Genomic DNA, 21120 nt, shown 5'->3' on the forward strand with positions numbered 1-21120 from the left:
CAAGGAGCCCAGAGGTCTAGAGCAGCCCCAGCTGTCAGCGGTGAACAAAGGCCGCCGAGCCGCAAGTGAGAGGCTGCAGGCCCCGCCCCAGCCAATGAGCGGTGCCGGCGCTGGCCCCGCCCCACTCCGCTCCGCCCCGCCCCGCCCCGCCCCGCCCCGCCTTCGGCTCCGGGACCCCGCGCGGTGGCCGGCGCGCGGAGAGCTGGCGGGCGGCGGACGCGCGGGGAGGCCGAAACTTTCTCTGCCCGCCTGGTCCAGCTAGCCAGAGCCGCGAGTTGTGGCGGCGCCGCGGGACCCGCTCGGCCGGCAGCTCTGCTAAGACAACCGGGAACACACTGCGAAACACACTGAAAAAAAATTCTCAAGTCAGTCCGAGGCTCAAGGGGGCAGGTAAGGTGCGGTGGACGAGGGGTCGCTCCTGAGAAGTGTCTGCAGCCCCGGCACCCGCACCAGGGCTCCCAGGGAAACTACACTCCTCACGGCGTGCCAGTGCGTCCGTGCGTCCGTCGGTCTTTGTCTATGTCAGATTCTGTCTAGGTGTCTTTGTCTCTGCATGTAACTGTCAGGGTCTCTCCCTCTGCCGGGGTGGGTGCTGCTGTTCTGGTCCCAGTCTGGAGAAAAGGATGCTGCGTCTGTCCTCTGTCTTTGTCTCGGTCTCCCGGAGACTGGTTTTATCTACTCCAAGCCCCGAATCTGATCTTGATGGATATTAAGTGATGTCTGAGATGAGGAAAAGGGAAGTGTGCGTGAGCCCTGAGGGGGCCAGCTCCTAGACAGAGGGTCTGACAGCTGGGGTCCGGTCACTGCACTTTGACTTCTGGAACTATGGAGATGGGCTGTGTCTGCACTCACAGGGTGGCAGGGATGCGATACAGTTAGGTCTGTAATGTTTCACTGAAGGAATATGTCACAGGGGCTGAGGTGGGTAGAGAGGGGGTTAATGAATGAAGGTAAGTGGCACCCTGGAGTTGTGGGTCACCAGGATCAGTCCTGAGTTGCCATTTAGCCAAATTAACACACGCGCAGTTCCACACCCACACACACTACATTCACTTCTTTTTTTCACCCACCATAGGCAGCCAGCCCCCCACTCCCTACACCCCCCACCACACCCTTCAACATACTTAACTCCATCTTTCAGAGCATACAACTCAGCAGCAACAGGCACCAAAACACCACAAGCCAGGTGAGCTTTCTCCTTCGTGCTCCAAGTGGAAAGGAGTAAACTGTGGAGAAAATGAGTGTTCTTCTCACCCACAAGTATGTCAAGGCCTAGGAAAGTGCTTGAGACTTGTTAGCTTCAGAGCACTCAGTTCCCCAGGAACAAAGAGTGTTAGGGATCTAAGCATCTAAAGTTCCTGGGTCCCTCCTCTCCCATTCCATCCACACTCTCCTGCAACCATCAGCCCTGATCTTGGGTCTTGGATGCTTGCAAACTAGTGTGGAGGCATTGAGTTCTGGAGAGCTCTTGGCAAGAGCTGTACCAGATAAAGGGTCTCCTGCTCTGCTGGTAGTGCAGCCTAATTGCAGTCATGGGAGCTGAGCAGCCCAGCCACAGAGAGGTGAGCCGTCTGCTTGGCAATTCTTCCAGCGCCAGGTACCCTTGAAGTGATTCTGTAGGTAGGAGCTAGAGTTTGTAACCTGAGCTTCCTCTAAGTTCAAAAATAATTTTCTGTGGGCATTCTGCAGAAAATACAGGTGTTAAAAGTGTGTATATATTTGTACATACATGAAAATGGGTATTTGAGACTGCATTTACAGGCAGGAAGGGTGTTTGTGTTCAAGGGTGGAGAAGAGCAGAGTGTGTGGGTGGAAATCTGTGGGCAGAGGCACACACACTAATCAGGTGTGGCATTTACACCTTATATTTATCCAGTGCCTTTCTTCTGAGGTGCTTTCTGCACATCACAGACGTTATCTCATTTGTTATCTCCTTTATCCTCACAATGTAACTACCAGGTTGGCATGAAGCATTGTTAATTCTCTATGTTTTACCAGTGAAGAAACTGAGGCATGAGAGGGGCAGGGATTTCCCTGAGGTCCACTGCTAATGGGAGCAAAGTTAGGAAGTCAAAGGATAAACTCTCAGCTGAGAAGATGTGAGTGTGGACATTCACTCTTCATGAGGTGAGAAAAAACCCAGGTGGAGAAAAAAAGGTTGTCTCTCAAAAGTGTCTATGTGAGAGCAAGAAGGAGGATGGGACATTTGAGATGGTTGTTATTTAACATTTATGGCAGCCTCTGTGCACTTCATGAAGTAAAACCTGCTTTAACAATCCAGCGTGTGCATTTGTGTCTGCAGGAGGAGCCTCCTGTCTGTGTGTGCCACAGTAGATGTATGTGAAATAGTTGCTGTCAAAGGTGTGTTTTGGGAGACCCAATGCTTTGGGAGTACGTGAGGGAAAGATTTGCCATGCAGTCTTGAGAAGCCATGTGTTTGCCTATGTCTGTCTGTCTGGACAAAGAGGTAGATGGGCTCCAGCCGTATAAAAAATGGCTTTCTAATCCTGAAAATTTATTTATATGCCTTTGTACTTATTCAGCATTCACTTAATAAATATTCATTGGATACCTACAAAATGCAAGGCTTTGGGCCAGGCAGTGAGGCTACGAAGATGAATAAGGTAATGAAGGCAAACCTATGGTTAACCAGCTTATAGTCGGTGTAATGGGCAATAGTTAACATTCACTGAGTATACTATGTACACAGTACTTGTTATGCATTATCTCATTTAATCCTCAGCACAGCCCTGCAGGGTGTATGATTATTAGACCAGGAAATTAATAACGTAGCTAGGGTAGAAAATGGAGGAGCAAGGAATTGAACTCTGCTCAGCTCAGCCCTGGCTATTTTTTTTTTACTTTTTTTTTAATGTTTGTTTATTTTTGAGACAGAGAGCATGAGTGGGGAAGGGGCAGAGAGAAAGGGAGATACAGAATCTGAAGCAGGCTCTAGGGTCTGAGCTGTCAGCACAGAGCACAACATGGGGCTTGAACTCACAGACCACAAGATCATGACCTGAGCCTCAGTCAGACGCTTAACCAACTGAGCCACTCAGGCACCCCTGCCCTGGCTCTTTCCATATTCTTCTGCTTTAAAAATAGAAATACATGTTTCCTCTCTGCAAAATATCCTTGCCCTGTCCCTCTCCCTCTACCTCCACCTAACAAGCTCCCACTTGCAATTCTGGTTTTAACCATGAGAATCAACACCTTCAAGAAAACTTCCCCTCTCCTTTCCCTGAGTTTCTCTGGGTCACATGGCTTCCTTTGAGTTCTTCCATTCTATCCTGGCATTTACTTACTGGTCCTGAAGAGCCTGCTAAGTTCTTAGAGGCAGAGATAGTGTCGTGAATGCCTAGCTCAGAGTATAGTTTGTGGCTACTTTGATTAGGCCCTTAATAAATGCTTGTTTAATAAAGTAATGGGAAGGAAAAGAACTGTCAGAGACCATTGGCAGGGAGCATTTTCCCAATAGCAGGTTACTGCATGGACACACTTCGTTGGTGTGGCCCCTGCTTTCCTGCCTTTATTATTGGGTCACCTCCTTCAGGGCCGCTGCCTAGACAGGGCTCCTCCATCTCAGTTCCTGAGTCCAGTTTGGAAACCTAAGGAAAGTCTAGCTCCCAGCCACCCTTCCAACATAGGCACTCTATGTCAGGTTCAGTCAACCCACAAATATATATAAGCGGGAGTTGCTAGGGTCTAGAATTGAGGTTTTAAAATTGTGCATTTGGAACCCCAGGAGGGCAGTGGTTCCAGGGCAATGATGGGGTGTTTCTAGGGGTTTGCCAACAAAGTAGTATCTAGCTGTCTGGGGAATCTTTAGGTAATTTAACTGGTAGGACTCAGAGGTAGCTTTTGAATAGATCTTTATGCTGCTACAGTTTGAAAACCACCGATCTAAAATAGACACTCATAAGCTGCTGTTGGGAGTGTGAATTGCTACCATGTTTGGGGAAGTAATCTGGTCATGATTTGTCCAAGGTCACATGATTACAGTCTGGTGACTCCCTTCCCATACCCTTTACACAACCCTATTATTTCTCAAAGGTTGCCACATGCCTTCTCAGAGGTCTGAGATTATTTTAGTTTTCCTAAAACTGCATTTCACTATTTATTAAAGATTTTATCCATGCAAGGTACCACGGAGTTGGGGGATTTTAAGAAATGTTTCAATAATGCCTTGAGAATAAAAATTGTGATGAAAATTGAAAAGAAGAACCAGAACACATGAATCAATGACAAGTACATTGAAAATTGGATTGTACTAACTTTGAACATGGCAGCTGCACAGCATGAGGGAGGTGATCTCGAAGACACCAGGGAAGAGGTGGTCATGAACTAAACCTTGAAGTTGAGCTTCAGGAATGTGTAAAAAGAGTAGACATAGCAGCAGCAAGGTTATAGTTTCAAGATGCAAGCTGAGACCTGAGGAGATGGAGCTTTTATTCCCAAGGGGAATCCTGGTGGGAGCCTGTTTCCTCCTTCCATGCAACTCAGGAAGACACTGAGAGCAGACATAGCTGGGAAATGAAAGATATGAGGTAACTCACCTCTAACAACTGCCTTCAGCAAAATGAGTGTGCAGAATCACTTTGGATCCCCTTCTCCAAGGATTTAGAGAAGTGGGTGGGGATGTGTCAAAAATCAAGCATGGCCGCATTGAGCTTCAGGCTAACTGCCGTTTGGCAAAGCTGTCCCTGTGTCTGCAATCTCCATCCTGCTTCTGTTACTCTGTTGCTTCCTGACAGACATCAACTTCTACTTGATGGCCTATCATCATCCCTAGGCTTCCTATAATAATAATTTTAACAGCTCTTTTTATTTGTACAGGATGTCCACTTGAAAAGGGATATTAATGTTGCTGGTGATGGTGTTATTAGTATCATCATCATCAACCCTGTAAGAAGATATCTTCCACAGTTGGACATATGGGAAAACTCAATGAGCTGATCAGAGGTGAAGGAGCTCACCCAAAATTTTAAGTGGAATGCTGGGATTTGAACTCAGTTTTCCTGACCCCCAGTCCAAGGCTATTACCACCCTATCATTAGGCCTGATGGCAGACAGAATGTGAGGGTGTATATGTGTTAGCTATCAGCTAAAACTAATTGTTCTAATCAATCCAGTAGAGTGGTGATTTTTCTTATTAAGTGACAGGCCAAATTGGTGTCTAAACAGATGTGATGTGGGTTTTGTCCAGTACCTGGAACAAAGGCAGTAAGGAGCTGCCCTATACAGATCACCCACAGAATTGCTTCCAAGTCAGTTAATCACTGTGGGAGAAGATAACTGCCTTAAGGATGACTGCTAGCAGGCAGACACACACACACACACACACACACACACACACACACACACACCCCAAATTCATTCATTCATCTCTCCCACTGAGACATGCTCTCCTCTGATACCCACACTCACAGTCACATCCCATAGCATGAATCCTCAGATATTCCCAGATGGCAGGACCTGGAAGATCCACACCTGTGTCTACTTGGGTTGGTCTCTCCATGGCATTATCTAAAGTGTACTTGGCAGCACCCCTCCTTGATGCCACAGAACCTCAATTTCTGCCATGCCCAGAGCAGTCTTTTGAATTGCCATCAGCCCTTCAGAGCTGCAGAAGTTCCCAGGCCATAGCATCCACCAGAAGAGCGATAAATCTAGGTGAGACTTTCAGACTAAGGGGTACACAAGGACACAGACCCCTCAAAAGTGTCAAAGTGGAGTTGAGATCAGGGGTGAAGATGGGCATTATTCTGGAAATCAATTGATGTTGAAGGACAGACCCTGTCCTTTGCATGAATGTAACTGCAATGCATAGACTGCCAGGTGGCTGAGGCAATCCCTGCCTGAGGCACCAGGGTGGGGCTGTGCACTTGGCTCACTGGCCTGTTGGCTTTGGGGGCATCTTCACTCTCCTTGCAGTTGCAAAGCCATTTGCTGCTAAATCACCCTCCTCCTGGCATCCTGGACTGCTAAATTGGTCTCAACTTGCTGTACTTCCACCCACCACCTTAGTCATTATTCGCTGGCAGCATTCAGAGAGTGGGTGTAAAGCAGCTGAACATTATATTCCTGCTGAAGAGAGAATTGAGTATAGGCATGCAAGGGAAGGAGGCAAGAGAAAGCTAAGGAGGCAGGGAAACAAAGCTTGGGTTTGCCAGCACCTTTCCCCAGGAACTCCAATAACTCTAGATGGTGGGGTGGTGAGCAATAGGTGAGTGTGTCCTGGCTCAATAGGAGGAGACACGAGGGGTATGCTCACTACTGAGGGGCTGCACCTGCTTGGTCTAGAGGGAAGAAAGGACATCAGCTATGGGAGAAAGACCGCCCCCCTATTGGCTCCCTTTTCCTTAAATTTGCAATATGTACTGTCACACCCATTGAGCATCTGTTCCCATGTATTAGTATTTAGCTTCTCTATCCTTCCTCCCTGCCTAGATTATAAATCCCTTGAAAGGAAAATATGCCATGCCTCACATGTAGAGCACCAGGTTCTGAATTCACTTAAGGTTCAGACTCAAATGGCTGAGGGTAATGGTAAGGCCTACAGTGGCCCTTCCTTCTCAGATCCTTCTCAGATCTCCCTGTGGTGCCCAAGGGCCACCGAGTTTGAAAACCCAGGCAGGCAAGAAAAGAAGGAATAACAGGGGAACTTTCAAGGCTGGTTCTCCCTCAGCTTTCAAGGAAGCTTCAGGGAGAGAAAGGGTTATACCACACAGGAACCGACCAGCTAGGGAGGCAGAAACTTAAAGACTTTCTGTCCTGGCATAGCGAGACTCTACATGATCTCCAGCCAACAGATGGGGCACTCTTTGTTAGCTCATCCAGTGCCCAGGATTGCACTGAGGCTGGTAGGAGGTGGAGAACAGAATCAGTTCTCATGTCAGACAGCAGAGATAGCATCAGGCAGAACAGAGTGACCTTGACAGAAGGTTCTCTGAGTCACTGATAACATTCATTTGGTCTCCCAAGCAGAGGTTGGAAGGGGAATACAGTACCAACACAAGCTGGCCTGGAACCTGATGGATCCCCCAACCTTGGTTCCTTCCCTCCCACCCTCTTATCCATGAAGATAATGAAAAAAAACCCTGAGAACAGAAGCCACCACACAGCTAGGGAGGCAGAAACAATGGGGAATTAACTGAGCTTGTCAAGGGATGGAAGTCTGGGGGAATGAGCCTTGAGGTTGCTCTTTACCTTCTGCTGATCACTAAGAGGCAGTCTGACCAGAGTGTCTGGAGGATGCCTGTGCTGGGTCTGCCCTGGCCACCTCAGCAGCAAGGTCAGAGGCCAGAGGATTTCACAAGAACCCTTTAAGCACTCAGAGAACCTCCCATATTTATTGCAACCTTCAGACATTCTAACTTCAGCTCTCTTCTTCTCTTTCCCATTGAAGGGCATCTCAGCAGTGCACATGTGGAGGAGGCTGGGAAGGATTAGACTGTGCTCACATCTTGAGGAGACAACCTCCTCCAGCCCCAATACCACAGTGGCACCAGCAGGCAAACTGAACTGCAGGCAGATGGGGAAAGCAAAAACCACCAGGCAGAGCCGCAGCCTCCACCTGCACTAAAAAGGCAGTGCTCCACTTAAGGGAGCTGTCTGCTCCCAGCTGCCTGCGCTTCTCCCCTCCAGGGGTCTGCAACTGCCCTGCTCAGAGGCATTGCACTGGCTGGGAGTGGGTAGCTCTTGCTACAGACAGGACCTCCAAACCCAAGGCTCCAAGATTTATCAGGAAACTAAAGAGTCTGTGTTGAAGAAATGTCCAGTGTTCTTCATAGAAACACAAAATATCAGAGTTGAAAGGATCCTTAAATTCTATGCTATCCACTCCTCCCACTCCATCCAAAACCTTCTTCCCCAAGTTGCTGTCTTTACTCACCTCCAAGAACTCCTGCTCTGGGTCCCTGGACCCAGTTTTTTCTATTTTAGTTGCATTATCTTAAAGTTGCATATACTAGGTTCATATCAAGCACTCTACCAGCTCCTGGCAGGACCCACAAATGAGACAGAGACTGTTCCAGACAGGCTTGGTATCAGGGGAGACAACAGATGCATTAGAAAATATCCCTATACAAAGCTAAACTAGTCTAAAAAGTCTTCATGGAAGATATAGAAGTTGAGAAGTACCCTGTGATCTGGGTGTGATTTTATTTTTTTTAATATTTATTTATTTATTTATTTGTTTGTTTGTTTGTTTGTTTATTTTGAGAGAGAGAGAACATGAGCAGGGGAGGGGCAGAGAGAGAGAGAGAGGGAGAGAGAGAATCCCAAACAGACTCCATGCTGTCAACACAGAGCCCCGGGTGGGGCTCGACCACATGAACTGTGAGCTCATGACCTGAGCTGAAATAAGAGCTAGACACTCAATTTACTGAGCCACTAAGGCACTCCTGGGTGTGATTTTAAGAGATGGATGGAGGGTGGAAAAGATAGGGGACAATAGGTTGTGGGGAAACAAAAGCAGGTTGAATCAGATTGAGAAGGACCTTGTGCACCCCTTGGGAGTTTGCTTGTTATTTAGTAGGCAGTGGTAAATGACAAGTAATAGGTAGACAGTGGCTTATAGTAAACCTTGGTTTTAAGAAGTTAATCCAGCAATGGAGAATAGAATAGATTTGGGGTTGGAGAGACTTCTTTCTAGAAATAACATCATTTAGTAGAATGACTTTCTTTCCTCCTTCCTATCTCCTGATTGATAGCACATGTTCCCAGAGATCTTCCACTGCCTGGAAATGTAGGGTAGCTAAGGCTCAAGGAGAGGAAAGTTCCTAGTCTAGGAACTTCTTTATAAGAAGATACATGGGTAACACCTTGCTTTGCACTGCTTTAGACCTAGACAGAATCACAGGAGCCTTTTTGTTTTGTTCTGTTTTGTTTTGTTTTGTTTTTGTTTTTTTAAACAGATGAAGGCATGGAGGCCCAGACTGGGGAGGAACTTGCTCAGGGTCCCACAGCTGGTTAGTTGCAGAACTAGGATTGGTGCTCCCACTTCAGACTCTTTACATTAACCTGCTGCTAACTGTGGACAAAGATGGAAGGGCCAATAGAATTCATTAGATCCTCAAATCTTTAGTGTTAGGCAGGTTTGCCCCAGAAGACATATGTCCTTGTCAATAATGGGATATTCTCAGTCTTTGTGGGTCTCTCCCCACCCAAGTCAAGGGAGTCCCTGGACTTCCACTGAATGGACTTCCACAGCCTCCATTTTTCTCTCCTGTATTCCTCCTTATTTTTCTGGGGTCTTCAGATGTTTGATTTCCTTCTTTTCTTTTGCCTTTTTCGTTGTTCCAAGAGCTCTGAGAAGCTCCCATCTAATGTGATAGTGAAGGTTCACTATGCCAGTCTCAGTTGTGACCAGTTGTCACCTTTCCAAAATGAAAATCAAGTTTGCTGTTTGTGTCTCATATGTGCCCAATTTAAACCAAATCTGAACAAATGAGAAGGCTGTGGGTACCACTGAGCTCTGCTAACCACCCAGAGAGTTGATGTCACATTGGGAGAGATTCCCAGCCAGGAGGCAGATGTCCATTCCAGTGCTCAGAGAGTCAGATATGGTCAAGTAAGGACCTTCTTCAATCTCAGAACTGGGTTCCAGGGGTCCTCCTGCCCACAGCTCCAAAGATCTCAGAACATCATTCCCTATCGTCTTCTACTTGCCCAGGAGATTTCCTTGTGCTTTCTAGAAGCCTGACTAACCAAGGGAGGATAAGGCCATGGCAGTGTCCTGTGGCATCTCCAGCCTCCAGTGAGTCTTTCCTCAGGAAACACTTCAGCTCATGCCATATGCCTTTAGTCTCCAGAGAAGTTCATCCTCACCTGGATGGCAACCTACGGCCCCGGTAGAGCAGGTGAGCCCCACAAGTGAGGCTTGGGTTTTTTCATGCTTGTCAACCTTTAAGGCAAGTTTGGGAGTGGAAAGCAGAAAAAACATTGTTTTTGGCAGTGTTTGACTCTGCTACCTAACAGCTGTATGGCATCAGGCAAGTCACTTAGCCTCTCTGAGCCTGCTTTCTCATCTTTCTCTTACTATAAAATGTATTGTGTCCTAGGTAGAATTTTTGTGAAAATTACATGACCCAATATAAGTAAAGGCACATGAAACATAATAGGAGCTCTATTTCTGTTAGCCTCATCTCCTTCCTGTCAGCCAATGGAAGGAAGGCCAGCATGAGACTAAGACGTCCATGCAAGAAGGCCATGAGCCCTTCATGTAGACATGTCCAGGATATCAGGAAGGGGAAACTTTGGAGTCAGCCAATACTGCATGACAACTACGCTCTCTCTCTCTCTCTCTCTCTCTCTCTCTCTCTCTCTCTCTTTTTAACGTTTATCTAGAGAGAGAGTGTGTGAGCGGGAAAGGGACAGAGAGAGAGAGGGAGACACAGAATCCAAAGCAGACTCCAGGCTCTGAGCTGTCAGCACAGAGCCCGATGCAGGCCTCAAACTCACAAACCGTGAGATCATGACCTGAGCTGAAGTTGGACGCTTAACTGACTGAGCCACCCAGGTGCCCCACTCTCTCTTTTTTTTTAATGCTTTATTTTTTTGTTTGTTTGTTTTAATGTTTATTTATTTATTAAGTTTATTTATTTATTTTGAGAGAGAGCATGAGTGGGAGAGGGGCAGAGAAAGAGGGAGAGAGAGAGAGAGAGAGAGAGAAAGAGAGAATCCCAAGCAGGCTCTGCACTGTCAATGCGGGCCCAGTGTGGGGCTCAATCCCACAAACCGTGAGATCGTGACCTGAGCTGAAACCAAAAGCTTAACTGACTGTGCCACCCACATGCCCCAATGTTTATTTATTTTTGAGAGAGAGAGAGCATAAATGTGAGAGTGGTAGAGAGAGAGACAGAGGATCTGAAGTGGGCTCTGTGCTGACAGCCTAGAGCCCTATGTGAGGCTTGAACTCACGGACCATGAGATCATGACCTGAGCTCAGTCAGCTGACCCACCCAAGTGCCTCCTCACAACTGCTCTCTTATTTGCTTACTCTGGCACAAAGAGACAGTCATAACTAAAAACAATACGGGAGAGGGGGTGAAACACTTCCACCTTTGTCACTCTGGTTCTCTAACTACATTGTCAATTTGACTAAATTAAAATTGGCTAATGAAATTATGTACAACAGATGAGTGTGGCATCATTGAATGTCCTGAGGCAGAGATTCAGTGTTGAAGTAGATCTCTTGCTCACATTGGCTTATGACAAATGTGTGGAGGACAGGAGGCAAGGGACGGGAGGGCTCAGAGACCCTGAAGGGCCACTGGATTTTCCCTCTGCCCTCAAGAAGACTCTATAACACCATCTGGAGCATGTGTGGAATGGAGTTAGGGGAGAAAGATTTCTCCCCAGGGTGATCGGCTGGATACAAGGATTTTATACTGCACCTCTTTCTTTTTTCCTCCTGCCTCTTGCTTCAAAGCCAGTGCCTTTTCCATCTGGGTCATTTTCTGGATTATGTAGCATATAAAGTCAGGAAAAGAGGAGAAAGAAAAACAAATCAAATGAAACTTCTCTCTGCATTTAGTTCATTGGGAGATGAACAGATGAAAGAAGGCCCAAGTTTGGCCAAGTCTCACATAGGAGAATGAAAAGTCCACCTCTGTCTTTGGACAGAGGAACATTATTCTGCCTAAATAGCATCATTAACAAGATGGGGCAGGCAGCCTGGGTGGACCAAATCAAAGCTGCTGCTGTTTTGACACACATTCTATACCAGGGACAGATACATGAACCCTCCCATGTGAAATGAGCAGTCTGGCATTTAGTGCACCTTCCACCTGCCTTCTCAGCTCCTTCTCTGCTTTTTATTTTTCTTTTTCCTTTGTGTGTATGTTTTTTAAGTCCAGAAAGTTGAGGTGGTTTCTTCCATGGCACAAGCACACAGCTATTAGGTCTCTGATCTGACTTTAGAACCTACATCTTCAGAGTCTAGCAATTTCTCCATTCTAGTATGTTGGTATCTGTTGGGGAAAAGGCAGTGCCTCCAGTGACAAGAGGCTCTCATGGCTTTTAGAAACATCTGGGAGAGAGGTTGTTAGCTCAGTTGCAGGGCCATCTGATTCTAGGGCCAGGACAGCTTGAACAGATCTTAGAGAGCTGTCCATGAACAAAGGCATCCACAGGACTTCCCTCCATCAGCCTCTGCCCTCCCCCATTAGACAGCAGTGGGAACCTCCTGTCTGCAGAGAAAGACAGAGTTCAAAGGCCTGCCCTGAGCACAGTCCCTGGGACAGCAGCTATAAACTCCCACTTGACTGTACTTCATGGATTCAGAAGCTGATGAGAGATGTGGAACCTGTTAGAGAGACACAAGGCAGCCTGGAATTAGGCCTTACTCTCATCAGCATAAAGTGATTTCAGGAAAGCCTGCCAAGGGTCAAAAATAATGGTGCTATGTTGAGGTCCTTACTTAAAATGTCTGCACTCAGCAGGGCCCTAGAGAGGTGTGTCCCAGGATAGGAAAACAGGATGAAGGGTTGGTGACACAAACCAAGAACTCTCCTCTTTCTCCACTCCTCATACCTTTTCTGCCAGCTACTGAGGACCTTGCTCTATTGCCTGGCCCTGGAGCAGCTACAGAACAGGAACAAGGAGGCAAGTGGGATTTCTGGGATCTGGTCTAATTGAAGCGCCATCTCCCTGCTTTGCCCAGACCTGTGCTGGATGCACAGCACTTCTCAGGCATTCAGGATTGGAGTCTTCAGGGACACAGTGGCAGGAGGACCCCAGGGATCAGCCACTTCTCCTGTTGACCAGAAAGGGCTCTTAGGATCTCACTCTTTACAGGCATATATATTTCCACATTGAGTCATATAAAGGTACTAGTAGAAGGTAGTCTTGTTTCTACGACTGGTGTCTATGAAGGTTTCTTTTGCCATAGTACCACAGAGTGCTCAGTATGCACCAGATCCAGTGCAAGAGTGGACATTTCATGGTGCAGACCAGCCTCTGTGCTGCTTCATGTTTACTCCCCTTGTTCCAAGCCACTGAGTTGACATCATCCCTTAGATTCTCCCACTCTCTCTTCTTCCTCTAGCCGCTCCATGGACTCAGGTGAAAAGCCCTCCCCATAGGTGCTCCTGTTTCAGGAGGTGGCAGCAAGTGTGGGCCAAGCAGTAACAGCAAGAGACAGGATAGGCCAACATCACATGCTTCAGTCCAAGAGGATTTTAGGGCCAGAGACCCACAGAAATGACTCTGGGGAAGACAGAGGTATCTGATTTCATCTACACCCTGGGGCCAGGCTGCTGTTAGCTGGCTGTGACTCAGAGAACATGCAGGGGAATGAGGAGATGTCTCTAGCTAAAAACACCCCATCACCAGTTTAAGGGGTTGTGTCTGCTCCCCCCTATTCATATCTGTGCTTCTGACTATCTGCTCCTTTCCTTTAATGTACTGAGTTCTTCTGGGCAAGGCTCTATGGTAGGCCCCAAGGATACCTCTGGCATCCTCAGCAACTTTACTATCTATTTGTTAGTGATTTCTAAGCACTTTAAGAGCAATTTCTACAAAAAAAAAATTGATACATGTTTACCCATGTTTAAAAAATATCTAATCTCTAAAGGCCCTAAATGGAAATGCCCCAGTTCTTTAGATAATGAAAGAAAAGAAGTAGAGCCCAGAGAACAGCAACGTTGGGGAAAAATATATGAAGAATTTGAGTCTAGAATTAGAGCACAAAAATGCTTTCAGTCACCGAGTTCTATATGTTAAAAAACAAAAAGACAAACATAGCTGCCATTTACTAATCTCTCAAATATGTCCCACTTCCTTTACAAATAAAATCTCAACTCGATATATACAGAAATTTTGTGTGGTAGGTACTACTGTTAGCTCCAATTTACAGATAGGAACGGAAGCTTGGAGAGGCTACAGTGTTAGTCCAAGATTAGGGCTGCAAAGGACTAACAAGGATTACAGACTGAACCCAGAGTATAGGAGGAGGTGAAGCAGGAGGAAGGGGCAGGGGGCAGAGTTAGGATGAGGTCTGGAGGAGCAGGTAAGCCTGTGGGGAGAAGGTTGGGCAAGGGGGCAGGAGAAACACTGGCTGGTAGTAAGGTCTACAGAGCATCAATACCACTAGGGGTAAACAGATGGTGTGTGTGGCTAGAGCTCTGTTGATGGCAGTCTGGGTTCAAAGCCAGGCATTGCCCCTTGCTAGATATAAAACCTGAGACCTCATTTTCTGCATCTGGGGTACAGATTACTCCAGATCATGTATGTATAGTCCTTCATCCAAACCTAACAAATGGGAGGTTAAGAGGAACTATGTCCTCCAGATTGACATCTAAGGGATCTGGACTCTGCTATTTCAACTTGGGCACCTACCTCTGGCCAGAGGCAATGGTAATGTTGGTAAACTATCTCCCCACAGCCTTGCCAGGGCAGTGGCCACCTTCTTCTTGAGCCATGGGAGGCTGGCATCAGCCTTTTCAGTGGAGACTCCTGACAGCATCCAGTTTCTGATTCTTCAATGAGGTGGAAACTGAAGAATACCTCAGCTCTGTTGGGGAGGGAACTCTGCACAGGGCTCTGCCAACAGGGACAGTTTCTCTCTTTAGAAAGGAGGAAAGATCGCTTCTTGGCCTTTCGGCTAAGATCAAGTGTAGAAAGGAGGAAAGAGCTTGGAGGCTGAAATGGAAGTAGAGGAGTCAAGACCAAGTCCTGGGGACAGAGAGAGGTGGGAGCTGAGGCACACCAGTCTGGCTCCCCCGTCACCCATGAGGGTCTTTCCAGGAGTAAGTGAGTGGAGGAAACTTCACCCTGCTGGTGATAGCCTGGCTCTAGAGGCCTGAGGGAGAGGAGCAGGTCTTCTGCTCCAACTCTGCACTGCATTCTGGGAGCACTGCTGAAGCCACTTTGCTGAAACCACCCTGCCAGCCCCATCCTAAAGGTAACACCACTCTGCCAAGTAGGGGGCAGAGTCAAGAACAGGCAAGCTCAGGAACACTCTTTAGAGCCAGGAAGGAAAAGAGTAGAAGGTAAGGAAGGAGGGAAAGTGTAGGTTGGAAAGTTTATAGATTTAGCTTCTGGCCTTCTTCTTCCTACTGAATGTCTTTGTTTGACCTGCTATAACAAAATACCATAAAACAGGTAGCTTGAACAATAAATGTTAATTTCTCACAGTTGAGAGGGCTGGGTAATCTAAGATCAAGTTGCTGGCAGATTTAGTATCTGGTGAGAGGCCACTTCTTGGCTTGCAGACAGCTACCTTCTTGCTGTGCCTTCATGTGGTGGAGAAATAAGGTTCTGGTCTCTTCCTTTTAAAAAACACTAATCCCATCATGCAGGCCCTATCCTCATGACCTCATCTAAACCTAATTGCCTCCACAGGCCCCACCTCCAAAAACCATCACATTGGGGGTTAGGGCTTCAACATATGAATCTGAGGGGACAGAAGCTTTCAGCCCATAACACTGAGCATCTATTGGGCTGCCATGTCTAGCCCTGTGCAGGCAGCAAAGGGAGCATGAGGCAAGTAGGATTCAGGGTCCCTGCTTGTGAAGAGACAAAGCCCCAGTTCCTTGTTCCCTCTGTGCCTTGTATAGTCATTGGCAAATTGGGATGTAGAACCACCTCCTGGGGTCAATGTAAGAATTTTTTAAAGTGAAAATTGTACTGAAGTATATGATATACATACAGAAATATGCACAAATCATGGATGAACAAACTGACGGATTTTCAAACAAATTTTACATAAATAGAACCCAAGGCAAAAGGTAAGAGTGTTAAAAGTACCCCTGAAACTCCTCTGGCCCTCATACCCTTTGTCCTTCTGTCCCTCATCCTGACACCATAACTTTACCCTCTTTACCAACATCTTATTAATAGGATCATATAGCATTTGCATTTCAACATATAAGCTGCTGGAATTTTCATTGGTATTATATTGATTCTGTAGATTGATTTGGAGACAATTCAAATCTTTAGAATATTGAGTCTTCTAATCCATGAACCTGACCTATGTCTACATTTGTTTAGATTTTCTTTATCACATTTATCACAAATTACTTCAAATAATTTAAATAACAATTTAATATATATAATTATATAATTTAATAAAATAGTTTAAGTAACATTTTAAATAATTTAAACAATATGGTTTTCAATGCAGAGACCATGTATTACTTCAGTTATTTTTGAAATGTACATTTTTTAAATGGTAGTTTTTAAAATTTCTTTTGCTGTTTATTTGTTGCTAGTATATACAAGTGCAATTGATTTTTGTATACTGACATTGTATCCAGATACTTTGCTACATTTATTGCAAGGATTAAATGAGACAATGGGTGAACCCTAAGCACATTGCTTGGTGGGGGCTCACTAACTCTGACCTGCATGCAGAAGAACCGAGACCGGTCAGGGACTCAGTACTAAGGGTATCCTTAGTGAAGGAAAATACCACAATAGGAAGGTCATTGAGCTCTGGAGGGAAGGATTTGTCTGGCTAGTTAAGGGAGTGAAAATCCCTATAAATAGAAATAATAGGAGAATAAGAAAACAATCTTGAATGAACTTTGAGAGAAATTCAAGAGATCTGAATGGATTCTAATATTGGTGCTGCACTTTATAGTTTGTAAAGCCCTTTCACATGCACTGTGTCATTGATTCTCACTGTACACCTATGAAATCACCACATGTGAGATTTTTATACCATTTTCAGAGATAAGGAAAGGGGCTCAGAGAGTTAAGGTGCTTGGCCATGTTGTTTCTCTGAGGAAGTGCTGGTTAGATAGGTTTCAAACACAAGCCTTTTGACTATATTACTTAATGGGAAGGTTTCCCAACACTGTCAGATGGTAGCATTGGTCTTGATGAGGTAGGCCATGGGAGCAGGAAAAGGTTATCAGAAAGATTAGTGTGGCAAGTGTTGAACTCTGTATTTAGAAGACCTTTGTGCAGAAAGGGTTAGTGGGAAGAGAGGAGGCAGGCCTTCTTGAAGGTTACACCACATGTTAGATATGAGATGATGTAGGCCCTCAGGGAGGGAAGGGAGAGCAAATGCAGAGGAAGGAACCACAGTGGGCCAGGTACCCATGGGTCAGATCACAGCTCCCCATGAGTAACACATATAAGTGAGGAATTTCCTTTGGGGCTTTTAGATCTCAACTCCCCATTTAAAAAAGAGTGAAACTTGACATGTGTTTACCTTTCTTGGCTAATCTCATGATTAAAACTACAACCAAATAAAAACAATGGACTCTTTCTTCTTCACCTGTCCTGCTAGACCCTCTCTCCCAGCTCCTGTTATACACTGACCTTGGTAACTTTTGTAGATCAGCTCCACTCTGGCCCCCCAGAGGTGGCCCACCTTGGTCTGTTCTCATACTGGGAGCTCAGTCCTTTCAGCCAGTGACTACCTTTCAGATGGCTCTGATATGGCCTGTTCTCAGCATGAGACTGAACTTGGTGGTGGGCATGCACCAATAATTCTTTCTTCTCAAAGCATGTTTGGTTGCTGATCTCACCAGAGCCTCTCAAAGTCTTCCTTGGAAAGAACAGTTGCAGTGCTGCCCAAGAGCAGATGATGAAGGGGAGCTCCAGAGAGAATGACTCATTCAAGACCACACAATCAATCAGTGGCCCAGAGGAGCAATTTAAGGCCCTAGTCCATTGCCCTTTCTACTCCGCTATTAAAAAAAACATGAGTTGCTGGGGTGCTGGGTGACTCAGTCAGTTGAGCATCTGGCTCTTAATTTCGGATCAGGTCATGATATCAGTTCTTAGGATCAAGCCCTGTGTCAGGTTCTGCACTGACAATGTGGAGCCTGCTTGGGATTCTCTCTCTCCTTCCCTTTCTGCCCCTCCCCACTCTCTAAATAAATAAATATTTTAAAAAATTGAGTTGGGGTGTCTATAACTCAGACAACTCTGAAATTTCCTATATATATTGGGTCAATTTTACTTCTCATAGAAGCTAGAAGCTGGTTGTAGACTTGGAAGATTTCCAAGTATCCTAGGCCTGAATGAAATACTACTTCTGGAGACTTTTCTCCTTACTCTGTCTTCCCACCCTAATAGAGATTCCAAGAGCTGAGCAGGCAGAATATGGCAGCTGCAAAGGCCAGATGCACTGAGGGCAGGGTGGGCAGGAAGGCTACCCTCTGGGGTCTACAGTTATAGCCAGCTTCCTCTGAGTCCTTCCTTCCTGTGCTCCAGCCAGGCTAGTGTCTCACCAGTATCTTCCACATTCTCTCCTTGCTGGTACAAACAGCTTCTCTACATAAGCCATAGTCCTGCATCTGAAATGGGCCATGTATCTCCCAGAACAACCAAGGGAGAGGAGCACATTGAAGCACAAATGGGCAGCCTGCTTACAAAAAAGCCTCTCCAGAGAAACTACTGAACCCATGTTCCTCTGGGCCTACATCACCCTTTTCCCTGGAGACACTTCTAAGACACACCTGAATGTCCATAAAATGTCTGAGGCCATTGAACACGCTGGAGAGATCACTGGACTTAGACACCTTCTACTGAGCTTCCTTTCTAAAGCCACCCCACTCTACCTAACTAGCACTCAGCACTTTGAGGCTCCAGGGACATTCCATGGTGGGTGAAGATAGAAGGAAAACTGCCTAATTCTACTTAAAATACCTGATGGGACTAATATTTATTGATTCCTTATTATATGCTAGATGCTGTGGCAGATGCTTTACATATGCTATCACATTATCTAATCTTTAGAACAATCCCAAGGTGTAAATATTAATGGTTTTTGATCACTCAACTGGGAATGATTTTGCTCCCCAGGGAACATTCAGCAATATCTATGACATTTTTAATTGTCACAACTGGGCAGGGGAGGGGGGCAGAGAGTGGGTATAATTGGCATCTGATATATACAGAGAGAGAGAGAGAGAGAGAGAGAGAGAGAGAGAGAGAGATGAGAAAGTCTCTTACAGTAAAGAATTATCTAGTCCAATTTGTAAGTAACACCAAGGCTGAGAAGCCCAACTGCAATGGACAAATGCAAAAAGAAAATTGGGGTTCAGAATAGTGAAGTAGCTTCCCCAAGGCTCTTATAGCTAGTTAGTGTTAGAGCTCCGTTGCAGTCCACATCTATCTGACTTGAAAGCCTGTGTTCTTTTAGTTACAAAATGCCCCCTTTGAAAAGCAACTGCCTACCAGGTCCTATCTTTCCTGAGAGAGAACAAATGTCACTGTCTCTTATTAGGCAAGCAATTTGCATCTGCCTAACCAGAAGCCCAGTAAGCTCAGGAAGCAGCTGCTAAGTTGCAGACCTTTCCCTTGGGGTGCTCTGGGGGATTGCAGAGCCTCTGCTGGATTCCCTCTAGAAATTTTGGATCTCATCTAAGTAGGTATGGTATGTGCACATGCAGAGGACTTTTGAGTGCTAGTTGACGGTATTGCCAAGAAGCCCACGGACATCAGAAGGATAGTGGGTCCTGGTGGGGAACAGGGAATATCTCCCTCATGGAAAGGCAGGGCTAGATTAGGTTCTGGAAGGCCTGGTAGTGGTATTTCAGTACTAAGAGGAGATTTGGGATCCTAACATCAGGGAGAAATGAGCCTGCTTCTTGGGTCAGGCTGGGAAGAGCAGGGACTATATTTTGGTGGGTAGGTGATAGACCGTAATGAAAGCACCACCATTCCACTGCCTCTTTTCTCTTGTATGTCTTACTTCACGGTTTTACTTTTGGTGTGCTTCCTCTAATGACTTTCTTCATGGTCCTAACAACCATCTTGTTAACCATTAGTTTAAAAAATGTTGGGGTGCCTGGGTGGCTCAGTCGGTTGAGCATCCAGCTTCGGCTCGGGTCATGATCTCATGGTTTCATGAGTTCAAGCCCTGTGTTAGGCTCTGTGCTGACAGCTGGGAGCCTGGAGCCTGCTTTGGATTCTGTGTCTCCCTCTCTCTGTACCTCCCCTGCTTGCACTCTGTCTCTTTCTCTTTCAAAAATAAATAAAGATTAAAAAATGTTGAAAAGGCACCACTTTTGCTGAATTGCTGAGGTAGAATAACAGTTCTCCAAGCATTGCAACTACCTGGCCCCTAAGCAGTGGTTAGGGAAAATATATAAGCAAAGCATGAGCTAAAGATCATAGGAGCAGACCTGCTTGTGGGAGTAGAATTCAATTCAAGGAGGATATAGCAGATAAGACTGGTGGAAGGTACTTGAGAGCCGTCTTCTGCAGAACCTTGAATGCCAGGTTAATGTCCAAGAGGAAGGCAGAGACTGGATCTCTAGAACTAGCTGGCTCTGGGAGGAATGGGGTTAGGGGAAGGGGATGAGGAGCAGTATCTGTCTGGAGTGATGTAGCTGATGGTGTTTTAGAGAAGAGAGCTGCCAGGAACACCCCCACCCTTTCCTCCCTGCCTGTTCTGCAGAGGCCACCAATTTTCCTGCTACTTCTTGAAATAACATTAGTGCAGTAGACTCCCCAGCTATTAGAGGGGGAGGGCGGTCCCCCATTCAGGCAGTACTGCTTCTTATTACAAGTGTACTCACTGCTAATGAGAAGTGAGGTCTGAACACATGTGCACGTGCCTCTATGCATGTGGCAGTGAGAGGAATTATCCCAGTGAATGTTAATGAATGGACGGGACAATGAAGTACAATGAATGAGTGAGTTGTAAGAGGCCTTTCATGAGGCCTGAGTGACAGTTGAACTCCAAAGGAAGGGTGCCAGCAAGAACGGTATCCACATCCAGAAATTTAGAGAGGACTTTTACACCTGACAAAACAAGGCTGCAGAAGGAGCTGAAGTTCCTTCAATTAGCACTATTACTGGGCATATTAAAGCAGGAGGAAGGGCACACCCTTAGTGTGGGATGTCTGAGAAGATCAGGGCCAACTCCTAGAAATTCTAGAGAGGACTGAGAAAAGTAGGGGACTTCCACCTCATCTCTACCCTGATGACATTTGGTGGGGTGGGGTTTGCCTAAGGGAATGAGAACATTTTCCTTGGCCAAAGGGCCCCCTGCTCTCCTCCTGTGGTCAGTAGCAATTCTACTTCTACTGGAAGCTAGCTGGGGGAAAGGAAACTCAATGCTGATTGCAGAAATTTCTGAGGCAAATGGCTAGGTATCTGTCATTTTATATTTTCCTAACACCATACCCCTAACATTCCTTCTTCCAACCT

General features: G+C 46.1%; 1 protein-coding gene across 3 annotated transcripts in view; it reads left to right on the plus strand.

The window, feature by feature from the left end:
• The first annotated feature begins 223 nt into the window (after nucleotides 1-223).
• Nucleotides 224-21120, plus strand: part of LZTS1 (leucine zipper tumor suppressor 1) — a 49539-nt gene continuing 28642 nt past the window's right edge. For all 3 annotated transcript variants that reach the window (XR_003968242.1, XM_030312478.1, XM_030312482.1), the window contains exon 1: nucleotides 224-390. The gene's annotated coding sequence lies outside the window, so the exon portion shown is untranslated. The remainder of the gene's footprint in view (nucleotides 391-21120) is intronic.

Source organism: Lynx canadensis, chromosome B1, assembly GCF_007474595.2.
Source record: "Lynx canadensis isolate LIC74 chromosome B1, mLynCan4.pri.v2, whole genome shotgun sequence".
Taxonomy (NCBI): Eukaryota; Metazoa; Chordata; class Mammalia; order Carnivora; family Felidae; genus Lynx; species Lynx canadensis.